Source organism: Lytechinus pictus, chromosome 5 (genome assembly GCF_037042905.1).
Source record: "Lytechinus pictus isolate F3 Inbred chromosome 5, Lp3.0, whole genome shotgun sequence".
Taxonomy (NCBI): domain Eukaryota; kingdom Metazoa; phylum Echinodermata; class Echinoidea; order Temnopleuroida; family Toxopneustidae; genus Lytechinus; species Lytechinus pictus.
In genome coordinates this window covers 23,224,275-23,237,767 of record NC_087249.1, presented here as the reverse complement: position 1 = coordinate 23,237,767, position 13,493 = coordinate 23,224,275, and the positions used below count along the sequence as shown (strand labels likewise).

At 35.0% G+C, this 13,493-nt stretch overlaps 1 long non-coding RNA gene across 1 annotated transcript; it reads right to left on the bottom strand.

Moving 5' to 3' along the window:
• Positions 1-1,530: 1,530 nt before the first annotated feature.
• Positions 1,531-8,797, bottom strand: LOC129260385 (uncharacterized). Its single transcript, XR_008584538.2, has 3 exons — positions 8,336-8,797; positions 5,797-5,908; positions 1,531-4,591 (listed from the first exon to the last, which is right to left on the bottom strand). It is a non-coding gene; the product is annotated as an uncharacterized LOC129260385 (long non-coding RNA).
• Between the last annotated feature and the right edge of the window lie 4,696 nt (positions 8,798-13,493).

Genomic DNA, 13,493 nt, shown 5'->3' with positions numbered 1-13,493 from the left:
TAGTGAAAAAATGCTGGAGATGTCTGATATAAACTTTTGTTCAGATTCAGTTATGTCCTCCAGCTGGCACAAAAAGGATAATACTAAGTGTTGAAATTTCAATTTGGTTGGCAAAATTGTTACAAAATGCTTGAATGTATCCGTTTTATTTCAATTGACTAAAAGTACAAGGGAAATGTATGATAAATGTTTCGCAGGGTAAGTTTGATTTCGCCCTTTCCCCTTGACACAGCGTGAAAACAAGCATTTCTGCGCAGATTTCTGCGAGCTTTACAAAAATGGACAGTGCTCACTCAAGTGTAACATTCTGTCAAAACTTTTACTTTCATTGGATAGATGAGACCCAAATCCAAGCTTATATGTGAAAAAATTACCCACATGTTGTATATTTTTTAAGTCCCATGGCTTTTTCAAAGTGTAAACTTTTTTTTGATACGCAGTACGCACTGTAGTTCCCAGACCTCTCTTTTGTACCTTCTTATTTCCTCCTTTCTATCCCTCTCCCCCACCCTTCCTCCTCTTTGTTTACACCTTGCAAAACCATAGGTTATTGTCCCCTGCTTCCATGTGGCGCCCAATTAAGTCATGCGCGAGTCAACATGCATTTCAAATGGGACATTGTTATTTTTCAAGTCATCAGAGGTATGGGGTTCTCAATACACATTTCGACAAATATCTCCCTCTTTTTCTTTTTTTTCTTCTTTGTTGTAGAACATTTGGGGGCCAGAGTCCCATCCCCAAGCACCAATCTGCCAATCTTGGGCACAAATGTTGATTTCCATCAAAAGATGATTATAATGATGATCATAATGGTAATAATAAAAATAATAGTAATAATAATAAAAATAATGATAATAATATATTAATAATAATTATGATAATAATGAAGAAGAAGAGGAGGAAGAGGAAGAAGAAGAAAAAGAATAATAATCATAAAATAATTATGATAATAATAATAGTACTTGTATATAGCCTATTATCATTTTACTATTTACGTAAAGCGGGATGCATCCCAAGCCCCCCCCCCCCCCCTAGCTTCTTTCACCCTTTCTAGTTTCAAGTCTCTCTTCCTGGATCACTCTTCAGACTCTCTATCCCATCTCTTTTAGAATCCCCCGCTCCTCTTGACCCCCTCCCCCTGTGTTTTACCTCACATTTTCCATCCCCCCCCCTGTATATTACGCTGTCATTCCCAACCCTTCCATCCACCTCCAAGAGTCTAGTTCATATTCCCCCACAGGAAAATATATCCATGCATTCTGTCCGGGGGCTATCTCTCTTACCAATGTTCACTCAAACACTCGGAACAGCTAAATTTCATTTTGTGTTGAACCAAATAGCAAATTCAAGAGGACTTGTGCGACTGGGGGGGGGGGGGGGGGCTAATCATGACAATTTCAAGGTGTATTGCAATCAGTGCCCATGCCCATTAACAATCTTCATTCATTCTTCCATTTTCTTTCTAACATTGGGCTTTACGCTCTATCCCCTTACAAAGGCAAACAAATACCATATCATGTACAACATAAATTTGAAAACAACATTTTATTAGTTATAAATTGAACTATTCTTATGATTGTACACAGTATGAGCACATTGCTATCTACAGTGTATTTCATGGGAGAAAAAACATGGAAAATACTTCACATGAACGAGAAATCTTGTAAAGTAAAAAGATGTGCCTTTATAACGAATCTTCTTTTATGGAAAAATCAAATAATAGTAAATAATGAACACTGCGCCATCTATCTTGTAAACTATTCTGTGGAGAGAGTGCAAGGGATTGGGGCAAAAAATGGACTACAACCACATGTAATGACATAGTAGATGATAACATATACATTTTTTGCACAGTGAACTTAGGAATATGATTTAAAAAAAACAATGGGAAAAAATATATGTAACTGTATCATAGGAAATAAATGTACACGTATGTGATGCACTGATTGAAGAATGTTGCCTTATACCATGTTTAAACCTTAGCTAAAGGTAGCCTTTGATAGGATAAATGATGATGAAGAGGTTGATGATGATGATGGTGTTGGTGGTGGTGATGGTGGTGATGATGATGATGATGATGGTGGTGATGATAATATAAACAATATCAGATACAACACTATCAATAAGAAGTCTGCTTATTTTGTACTGGCAAATACTACTAATGCAGGAGTGGTTTAATATACAATGTACATGAACAAGCAAATGTGAATAGTTCTTATAATAGAGCAATAAAAACATAAATGTACAAGTTTTTTTTAGGGGGAAATACATGGAAAAGGTATAGAAAGGGGAATGTATCATGATTATGAATTTATAATCAAAATACAACTGTATGCACCGTAATTATGATTTTAATATTACAATGAATAGGTGTATCTATCTACATGTAATCAATATCTGCAAAGTAACAGGTGTGTGTAAGTCAATATTTTTATCCCTCTTGGATTCTCATTGTTCAGGTTATTTCTAAACATCGCAATATAACTTAGATCATAATAATAAAGACCAATCGAGACCAAGTTACATAAAGCTTAGTGATTGATCATAGGACTGTATTTTTATAATTGACTGCCCTGATTATTAGGTGCAATTGCTCATACAAATCACCTATAACGTCAATCAAACAGCTTTGTGTTACGAGCCATGATCAGTTTATGGGTGATGAAAAATGCCTTTTACACAGTCAATAATGGACAATTTAAAGATATTACTTATTGTGAACACCAAAAAAGGGTATACTCAATCCGTAATCCTAGCATTGTTTTTCAGACCGCCACGTTCATAATAGAACAGGAACTTGGGTCAATGTATTTTTAATACTTCATATATTCAACCCACACTTTTTTTAGCAATGTCTCAAAAGACTTATACAGCATGTACTGTACATCCTATCATGGTAAAAGACACTGTTTTAATCTTCTTCTTACTCACACTACTTTCATTACGATGATATTGTCATCATCACTGTGTAGATTGTGACCTTTATTTTTTCCTTATAATGCATGTATATACTCATACATGTACATGTCTACAAAAGACCTGAGGCTATTAAAAATTACAACATTTGGTACTTTCACCATAATTGTAACTACCATGGAAACTATGATTTTGATTGGCTGCTGAGCCCTGTTACCATGATGGCAGAGACAATGGTTGTATGAAACATGCCCCTGATCATTATTATTATTGAATTCATAGGAACTTATCTGACTAGAAAGGATTTCAAATATTTATTCAAATTTGATCTTATTGCTTTCATGATGTATGGTCAATGGATGAATGCAGAGCTGTGAACTGAAATATTCAGGAAGAATTCAGTATGAACTCAACAAGATCTTTCTTGATCAAATGTAATGAAGGAAATGAGGAGATTTTGAAAATTTCTATATTATTTTCAGGAAGTCTCCTAGACAACAAAGTGTTCAGTGTGTGTCATTGAGTTTTTACAGATGTGTATCAATCAGATAATGATTTTTTTTTTTACATCTGGGAGTCTGGGACCAACCTTTCATGTTCACCATCCGAAAGATATGACCCAGGAATCGAACCTCTGCATCGATTTGTAACTTATGTAACATGAGTTACAGGTGGATACCGCAACATCCAGTCAAAACTATTTGGCAGCTCTGTTAATGATCCCTTGTCAGGAGCATCAATAATATTCAACTGAAATTTGTAAAGTGATCCTACAGGCTGCAAATATATATGTAAAAAAAAGGGGATATTATCTGAATTAATTGAAAATGAATCAAATTAAATGGTGTTAGTGTCACATATTAATGCCAAATGCAATGTACAAATGATTCAATGAATTTACTGGTAAAATAAAGATTTAAAAAAATAGTTACAACTTACAATAAACATGATAATCTCTGTACAAATGGGAACTAAATTCAATTTCTTTTTTTCGAAATAACAAAGTCATTCAAGAATCAAACAATACTGTCAGTTCTTTATTACCTTCACATTAATTCGCTAATTTTTTTATCCTTATTAACTCAAATTGGACTTATTAAACCACAATGGTGTATGACTTCTTTGACCAGAACACACCTGATAATATCAATAATTAAAGTAGTATTTGCTGATTGGTAATTTTTGCTTTATAAACAGAAAAGTGATCACTGATCAGGCATTTTCAATCCAATGGCAACACTCCCAATTTTTAGGTCTCAGAGGAAGTTTTATGGATAATCAATGTTTGCCTTTTACTTGTAGATATAATACAAATAATATGGAGGCTACATGTATTACTTGAACAAATCTACATACATGTAAAAATAATGTAATAAACACTCATTGATGTTTCTACTCTATACGTACATATCAGTTATTTATCAACATTCACTGCTTTTCTTTCCAAAATATAGGACAGGTTACTTGATGTATGGTTATAAAAATATTTCTCATTGCGCCTCTATTTCTTGGTCATTGTTCTAAAGCATTGCTGGCACTTCCAATAGTCTACATGTAGGTGAACACAAATTCAACACATTCCACATCCTGACATTACTTTTTAGAAGTCCCGGCTGCCCCTTCTGCCTTCTTTGCAGCTGCCTTCTCTTGTTTGATTCTCATTATATCAGCGTCTCTGTATAAAAGAAAATTATTTGATAAAGAGGTCTACATGTACATGAGGATGTTACAAGTGGAATGTGAATTCCTAATGAAACAAACTGTCCTGAGTTGATTTATCATTGGCTACTGCTTCTTCCTGACAAAAAAAAATTGAACTGCTAATATCAAAAACAAAAATACACACAAGAAAAAGATGGAAATATCATGCAATTCAAATTTGATCAATGAACATCAACAATCATAAATTAAGCATTTTGCTCTAAATATTGGTCTATTTTTTTTTACAGCATTCATTCAATATATTTCATAACACTGATGTATGTGTATGTCTACATGTATATCGCATTTAATTTATTCAAAATTTTCATTTTTTTCTTTAAATCAAAAAGAAATGATTAAGAATGCATCTGCAATTATTACCAGCACAACAAATATTTTGTCTTTCTGCATCAGTAATAAAAACAAATTTTATACATGTACAGTGAGTGTACTTAGGCTGAAAAGACAAAATGGACAGAAATATTTATATTAAAGTACCTGTACATCATGTACTATGTCTCTGTACATGTATGTGGTGTGACCACAACACGCCTCTTAAAAAGGATGTTGGACTTTATCCCAAATTCACGTAAGGTGGGGTTATGCAGATTTCATGCATTAATTACGTTTAATTCAGTGCATAGTGAGAACAAGCTCAATAATTAGTGCACGCTTTTACACACAAAGATGCTAAATTGAAGCCTTATGGTTAGAGAATTACTAAGTCAACTATAAATGTTTTTCAAACCACAAATTCAAAACTGAATTTGGGCCAAAATGGCTGGATGTCACAGAATTTATTCTTAAATGACATGATTTATTAAATAAAAAAGGGTAAAGCCCATTTTTAATCTATTACATGTCAGTAATTACTTTGCTTTGGTTTTGGCACTGTTAATATACTTTGGAAAATACGTGTGAAGTAAACTAATAAACAAACATAATACAATGCCTGAAAATTAATAATACTTAAATTCATTTATTTGGTGAAGAAAAACGAAAACATGAATGTGGTGTATTAATTTAAAATATACAATTTCCCACTATGTACACTATACTATACTGTGTACCTTGACTTTGAAGCCAACACTTTTTTTTTGCATATAACGTACCCTCCATTACTTCCTAACAGCTATACAGGTACATGTAAACTTGTTAATACATTTTGGACTGACATACCTTTGTTTCCTATCATCCAGTGACTTTCCCTTGTTTCCTTTATGGTCAGCAGCAGATTTTCCCTGTTGCTTTTTGGCATTCTTGGCCCGAGCAAGCTCTCTCTGGTTTCCTCCTACAAAAAATAAATGAGATTCCATATTCTCCAAAATGTGATTACAGTATCTGAAAAAGCTGTCTTACATTTCATTACATGTTTGTCTGTTTTTTCACACAGTCAATGGGCGGATTACTCAGCCTGACAATCAAAATAATGCATGGTTTGGCTGGCAATCGATTGCGCACGTGTTTTCTATGACAAAAGCTTAGATGGCAGCATAACTACAATGCATGTACATGTAACTGCAAATATTTCTTACGGTTACCAAAAACATTTTTGGTTTAATAGTGCTTTGTGAAAAAAAAGTCAGATTTCAAAAATCCTTTCGTCAAAATATGCAGAATGATTATCATTTTCTTTTTACAAGTTTCAATTCCAAATAGCTAGTTGGCAGGAACAGGTTTCTAGATATTATTTGGGGGACATGCACTTAATCGATACAAAAAGTGCCAGGCATCTTGGAGAGAGTAACCTCACCTCACTATTGCCAATATAAACAGAGACCGAAGCTTTTGGTCTAACGTTAGGCAGAACAAAGGTTATTTGTTTCTTGCTCGAGCTCTTAACAGTCTTATTAAGTTATCAATGATGAATATTATTGGTTGTTCCACTGAACTCCATCAAATTGGCTCAATTACAGAGACCGAAGTTCTAACTTGTACAGGACTCAATGGCCATACATGTATGTTTATGTATTAAGTTCGGATGAACCAGGGAAGTGGGAATTGCGCGACAGCTGAAGTACATGTAAGTCACTTATTTTTTCCTGTTTTGGTGCATTTCAGGCCAAAACGGAGTATAAATCTAATAGTATAGGTGCAGTACTTTTTGTCTAGGCCCTAATATTTTTATAAGCTAAAAAATCAAAAGATCCCCACCGTGGGGCTTTTGTATTGCAACCCCCTAATCAGTAGCTAAACTAAATCCCAGCCTAATGAGGCTACATGTAGGGAAACTCATCAACCATTTCCGTAAACTGTATGATTTTTTTCAGATCTTGATGAAAATAGTGCAAAATAGAAATCTCCCAAATTTCATAGTAATCCATGAATCGGTTTTTTGGTAAAAATCAAATGAATTTCGAATAAAATTCACCCAAATGCTCCCAATAGGCTCTGTAGCATAATTTGTCACAACACACACACAGCTGAAACGTACATGTATGACCACACACAGGGTGCAGATATTTTGTGCGCAGTTTTGCATTGGGCTTTCTGGAGTAGTGGGGGAAGGATATTTTTAAATCAATTCTGACACTTGATCCTAAAGGAAAGGTGAAAAATAAGTATTTCCATTGGATTTGCCAATAAAAAACCTGCTAGTTTACAAAAATATGGTACATTAAGATACAAGACTTTGAACTTCCTTTTTTAATGCCACATCAAAATTAATTTATGGTAGTAACCAAATGTAAACTAAGTACGGTAGGTTATTTGTAGACCAAAAGCTTTGGTCTCTGTTATGTTGGTTGTTCAGCTGAACTCCGTTGGCTTCACTCACCAAATACAGAGACCGAAGTTCTAGCGCGATCTGTACAGGGGACTCAATGGCCATATGTTTATGTAATACGGTATGTATATAAGTTCAGATAAAACAGGGAGGTGAAGTTGCGCGACAGCCGAGGTAAGTCACTGTTTTTGTTCCTTTTAACTTGATTTTTCCCCGTTTTTTTGCAATTAATGCCAAGTCTCCCAAGAGGGAATATTAATTTGCATTTCGGACGCGTTAATTTTCAAAAGTTTGATTCATTAAAGACAAAAATTGAAGAGCCCCGACGGGGGGATTTTGCATTGTAAGTCCCCTAGTAATGGTGGCTGCACGATAGCGAGCCGTCTGTGTACGAGAAAAAATTAAAAAATTAAAAAAAACTCCTCGAAACAGACGGCTGCCAGCTGTCTAGGTTATTTGGAGCATTTTATTGTCTTTAATTTGATACCAAAATCATTAAATTTGGTCTTTTTTGGATAACGGGATCGGGATCATATCATATGTAATGTATGTAATGTAGATCTATAGTACATGTAGGCCTAGCCCTAGGCCTACATGTCAGAAATGCATTGAACTTTATTTTTCCCTAAAAACCATGACCATTTTTGTTTGAGATTTTTTGACGGTACGTGTACGGTAGATGAATGCAACAGAATCCCTGGCTCCGTGGAGGGTAAGCACACGTTAGTAAATCATGATTAGGAGCCTCCTGGCTACTCCCACTCGTATCTCGCACTCAATTACTGTCCGCTCAACTCCAGGCAGGCTAGTCCGGGAGTTCCGGCGTAAAGCTTCTCGAGTGATGGGGTACAATGGCTGATGACGTGATGTGGCGCAATCAGCAAAAATAAGTTAGGCCTAGGTCTACAAGCCTTTGAATACGACACGAATTCAATCTAAGGTAAATAAGCAAAACAATAACTAATGACCTAATCATGGAATAAATGTTCTTACTTGTCATAGTTGACTAATGACTGTGTATACGATGAAGATATGTATATAAAAAATAAGTTCAAACTCCTCGAGTAAACGCTGACGTGACCGTTTCCGTTGATCTGCAAAGTGAAGTACGACGACGAGGCCGCGCCGAGTGGTGGCCGACGCGCACGGCTCTTCGGCCCGCCGGCGAGGCCACATTGTCGAGCCGAGGTCGAGGCGGCGTGGAGCATTTCATTCAGTGGCGCTGGCGGATCCAGAGGCCCGTATTCTGATAGCAGGTTTAACTTAAACTCAGGTTTAAAGTTGTGGTTTAAGTATAGATAGCCATTTGTTACATAAATCACTAACAGTAGAGATATCATACTTCAGCTCATTTGGCTCTCAAATCATTCATGATTGTCTTGGAAGTATAAATACATGATTGTCTTCACCATCGATGAATCAGGAATTAAAGAGCACAGTAAACGTAAGAAACATACAACTTAATAAAAAATTTGATACTTTTGGCTTCCCATACTTAAACTACAACTTTAAACCTGAGTTTAAGTTAAACCTGCTATCAGAATACGGGCCATTGGGTCGGGGGCACCCGGCATTTTGAGAGGTGAGAGCCATCCCGGAGAGCCATAAAATACGAAATTGTAATATGTGGGGTTTTACCCAAGTGTGCCCCCTTGATTAAGTGCATGAGGACTTCTTTTTATTTTTTGCTTAAAGGTCAAGTCCACCCCAGAAAATGTTGATTTGAATAAATAGAGAAAAATAAAACTAGCACCAACACTGAAAATTTCATGAAAATCGGATGTAAAATAAGAAAGTTAAGACATTTTAAAGTTTCGCTTATTTTTCACAAAACAGTGATATGCACAACTAGGTGAGTCGATCAGTCGATGATGTCCATCACTCACTATCTCTTTTGTTTTTTATTGTTTGAATTATACAATATTTAATTTTTTACAAATTGAAACTTGACTGAACCATATAGTATTAAACAATGCTAATTCCACATGTTCAGGGAGATAATCGTTGTCACTTGGCAATGAGGAGAAAATTAGAATATATCATATTTCATATAATAATGAAATACAAAAGAAATAGTGAGTGGATGACGTCATCGATCAGTCTCCTCATTTGCATACTGACCAGGATGTGCATATAACTGTTTTGTGAAATTAAGCGAAATTTTAAAATGTCATAACATTCTTATTTTACATCCGACTTTGATGAAATTTTCAGTGTTATGTTTGTTGGATTTTTCTCTTTTTATTCAAATCAACTTTTTGTTGGAGTGGACTTGTCCTTTAATTTATCGCGGACCAAATTAATGACCCCCAAATGACCTTCATATTTAGATGAAAACTTTATTTTTTTGCTTTATGGGAAAAATTTGCCCCCACCCTTTGGAAAATCTTTGATCCACCCTGTATATATTATTTGAATTTTGGGGATTTTGATGTTATGGCGATTATGGTATCAGCCAATCAGAATCAAGGATTTCAGGTATTAAACTATACCATACTAGTAAACTTTTATGCAATATGGGGCCCAGATATGGCGTATCGGGCGATATTTATAAAAGGTTGTGAGGGAGCGATATGAGCGAGCAAAAATTCGATATATTTATTACAATCCAATTTTGTGATAGATTTTGACATAATATTCAGAAAATAACAATATCATATTTCACCTCTCTCTTTCCTTTTCTTTTATTTCTTGGTCGTGAAATTTTTTTGAGGGAAAGCGCACCCCCCCCCCCCATACGCCACTGCTACCAAAAAAAAATATATATTCATGCATTTCACGAAAACTATAAGAAGAAAAGGAAAATGAAACGGTTTACCAAAGTTATATGTTACAAGGGGACATATGGGGCATACCCATCGACGGGTGACGAGCTACCATCTATTCACTAAATTTACTTTGTTTTAACTTATAATAGGATAAATTTCCTGGCCCCGCAAGGAGAAGAAATTTTTGTCAGTTAGGACAAGTTATTTGTCTTTAAATAATAATTTTTTTCCCTTCAACTTGAAGGGGGCAAAACGAGTTTTAGATAGTATTCTTTACTGGGGGTGCCCCCTCCCCCGCTTCCTGCGCCTATGCACTTTTCTTCCTATATTAATAGTTTTCTACCTTTTTCTCCTCTTCTTCCCTTTTCTGCGTCGCCAATGGGGGGCGGCCGCTCCCCTCCCACAGCAGAGACTTTTTGTAAGAGTGGAGTATGAAAAAATTCCCGTTTATAAAAAAAAAAATTGAATAAGGGAGAGAAGAAAATGGAAAGGAGAAGGGGGAGAAGATTCATAAACGTGAATGAAATTAAGGGGAAGGGAATTGAAAAATAGACAAACTTTCAGGTCATATACAGCACGTCCCCCCCAAAAAATTTCCTCAATCTGACATAGGGCTGAATTGATTCCAAAATTTAATAGTATTCTCAATTACGTATTGAACAGTGGTGTATTTCAGCCCATTCCTAGTTTGCAGCACTACTGTATTTTTGCATTGTTAACCCCCACTTTACCATCCAGGGTACGTCTGAGAAGGGAAATTTCCCTGATATATCTAGGCTCATCAAATCATAAACTTGAGCATGTGCAGAAGGATAATAACCATAAGAAATGAAGTTTTTGTGATGATTGATAGGGGACCAGAGCACCAACTTGAAAGAAAATATGAAGGAATGCCAGAATTATTGATGAGTACAATAAGCTGAACAATGAAGGGCAAACCACAAGACTTTGTATCACACTTTGCGAAATCAAAGATTACTTGTTGATTTTTTTTTCATTCAAAAAGGTACAGTGACTTGAGCCAATTAACTTTAAAAAAAATAAAGAATCGGAAATCAAGAATGCAATATTGTTGGAATTATAGGCATGAAACACACATGACCTGTTGTCTCTATCATTGTGCATCTCCCATTATCAAACTTGAAATTAATTGTCAAGCCTTTCTGAACATGAGCAAGGTTGTGATTTGATGAGCCTGGTTAGATCATGGAGATTTCCTGGTCAGCTCAGGGAATTCCCTGATCAGATTCTGAATGATCAAAGGGGTTAATGTGCTTAGCAGTGCAGAACATACAGCAGTGGTATAGCAGTGCTGCATGTATAAATCTTGGAATGGGCTGAAAAGCACCACTGTAAGTTCTGTAACATAATAGACTATGTATTCAAAACCACTGAAGCGAGACCAATGACATTTTGATAGAAGTTAGGACATGGGATGAGCTTCCTATTACCATATACATTTAATTAAGAATATATATTTTTTTCAATAATTCAGCCGTATATCAGAAGGACATTTTTGGGGGACGCGCTGTATAATATATAAAGATAAAAATTCTCAATTAAGAACATGGTACTTAAAATATCCTGTTGATAAGTCAATATGAACAAATTCTTCTGCTCGGAATTCGAGTTTTCATAATGTTTTAGCGAGATGTAAATCATGTTCATGGTTACAAGAAAGTACATTGTAGGCCTATATAAAAAAATATCAGCGAGTTGCGCGGTGCGCTCGCATTATATTAGTGGGATACGTACGTAGAGGCCCATCCTCTTAAAGGTCAAGTCCACCCCAGAAAATTGTTGATTGGAATCGATAGAGAAAAATCAAACAAACATAACGCTGAAAATTTTATCGAAATCGGATGTAAAATAAGAAAGATATGACATTTTTAAGTTTCGCTTATTTTTCACAAAACAGTTAAATGCACAACTCAGCGATATGCAAATGAGAAAGTCAATGATGTCCATCACTCACTATTTCTTTTGTTCTTTATTGTTTGAATAATACAATATTTCAATTTTTACAGATTTGACAATAAGAATCAACTTAACTTAACCACAAACTATTAAAATAATGGTTATTCCACATGTTCAGGGAGAAATAAAACTTTGTTTCACTTGACAAGGAGGAGAAAATTAGAATATTTCATATTTCATATAATAAAATACAAAAGAAATAGTGAGTGGGTGACGTCATCAGTCAGCCAATTTGCATACCGACCAGGATGTGCATATAACTGTTTTGTGTAATTAAGCGAAACTTTAAAATGTCATAACTTTCTTATTTTACATCCAATTTTGATGAAATTTTCAGTGTTTTGCTTGTTGGATTTTTCTCCTTTTTTTCAAATGAACTTTTTGTTGGGGTGGACTTGTCCTTTAATGAATTCCTGCATGCCAACAGTCCTTGGATAGTCCCCTTTTTAGGTCAGTATGAAATATTTTTAGCTCTGTATTTGCAATGTCGAATACGATAAGTTAATTGTTTGGTGGAATACGCATCTTGTTCATGTCCTATAAAGAATGATCAAATTTTAGGTGAGAATATCAACAATTTGCAGCTCGTGCTTCTCGGTCCCACCAATGTCCATTATGCTCATGCCAACTAAAAATTGCTCAGAATTTCCAGTTTTCAGGTTTCAATAACAAATAAAATAACATCGTCCTTAATTAATATAGCTTTTTTGTATATATAAAGCTAAGATGTTAAACAACCTGTTAGTCTTTATAGGGGTCTTTGGTAAGGACAACCCCTCCAAAAACAAACGGCCGATCGGGAATTTTTTTTTTTTTAAATATTTTTTTGTTGTTTTGAATAAAAATGTGGATGAAAATATTTTTCCGGCGCCCCCCCCCCTAGGCGAATGCTGGATCCGCCCCTGCCCTGTATCATTCCAGTCCTTTACATTAGCCAACTGGATTACTACACTGTAGTTTATTTATTTCTGTCAGATTAATATGATTAAAGGGATATCTTCATGATCTTGTAATTTAATTCATTATGCCTATATGATATAGGCATGATATTTTGGTTCTCAGACATATTTGAATCACTGGGCCGATTTCATTTCTTTTTAGGTGATCTGTCAGTTGACAGATCACCTCTTGTGTTTCTACGAATTTTCTTTTTTATTTATTTTTATTTATTTTTCTTTTTCCACCCTTTTCTTGTTCCACCAAAATAAAAAAAAGTGCTCGATCAATTTTCATCAAAATATTGTCAATTATGCACAGTTATCATGCGATGTGTACGAAACAAGTTCAACGTCAAATGGTCATCGTGACGTCATCTACGCGCCATTTTGTAAAATCACATTATCAACAATATCTTCATCATCAATCATCAAAAATGAACAATATTAACATAAAAATAACTTCAGATC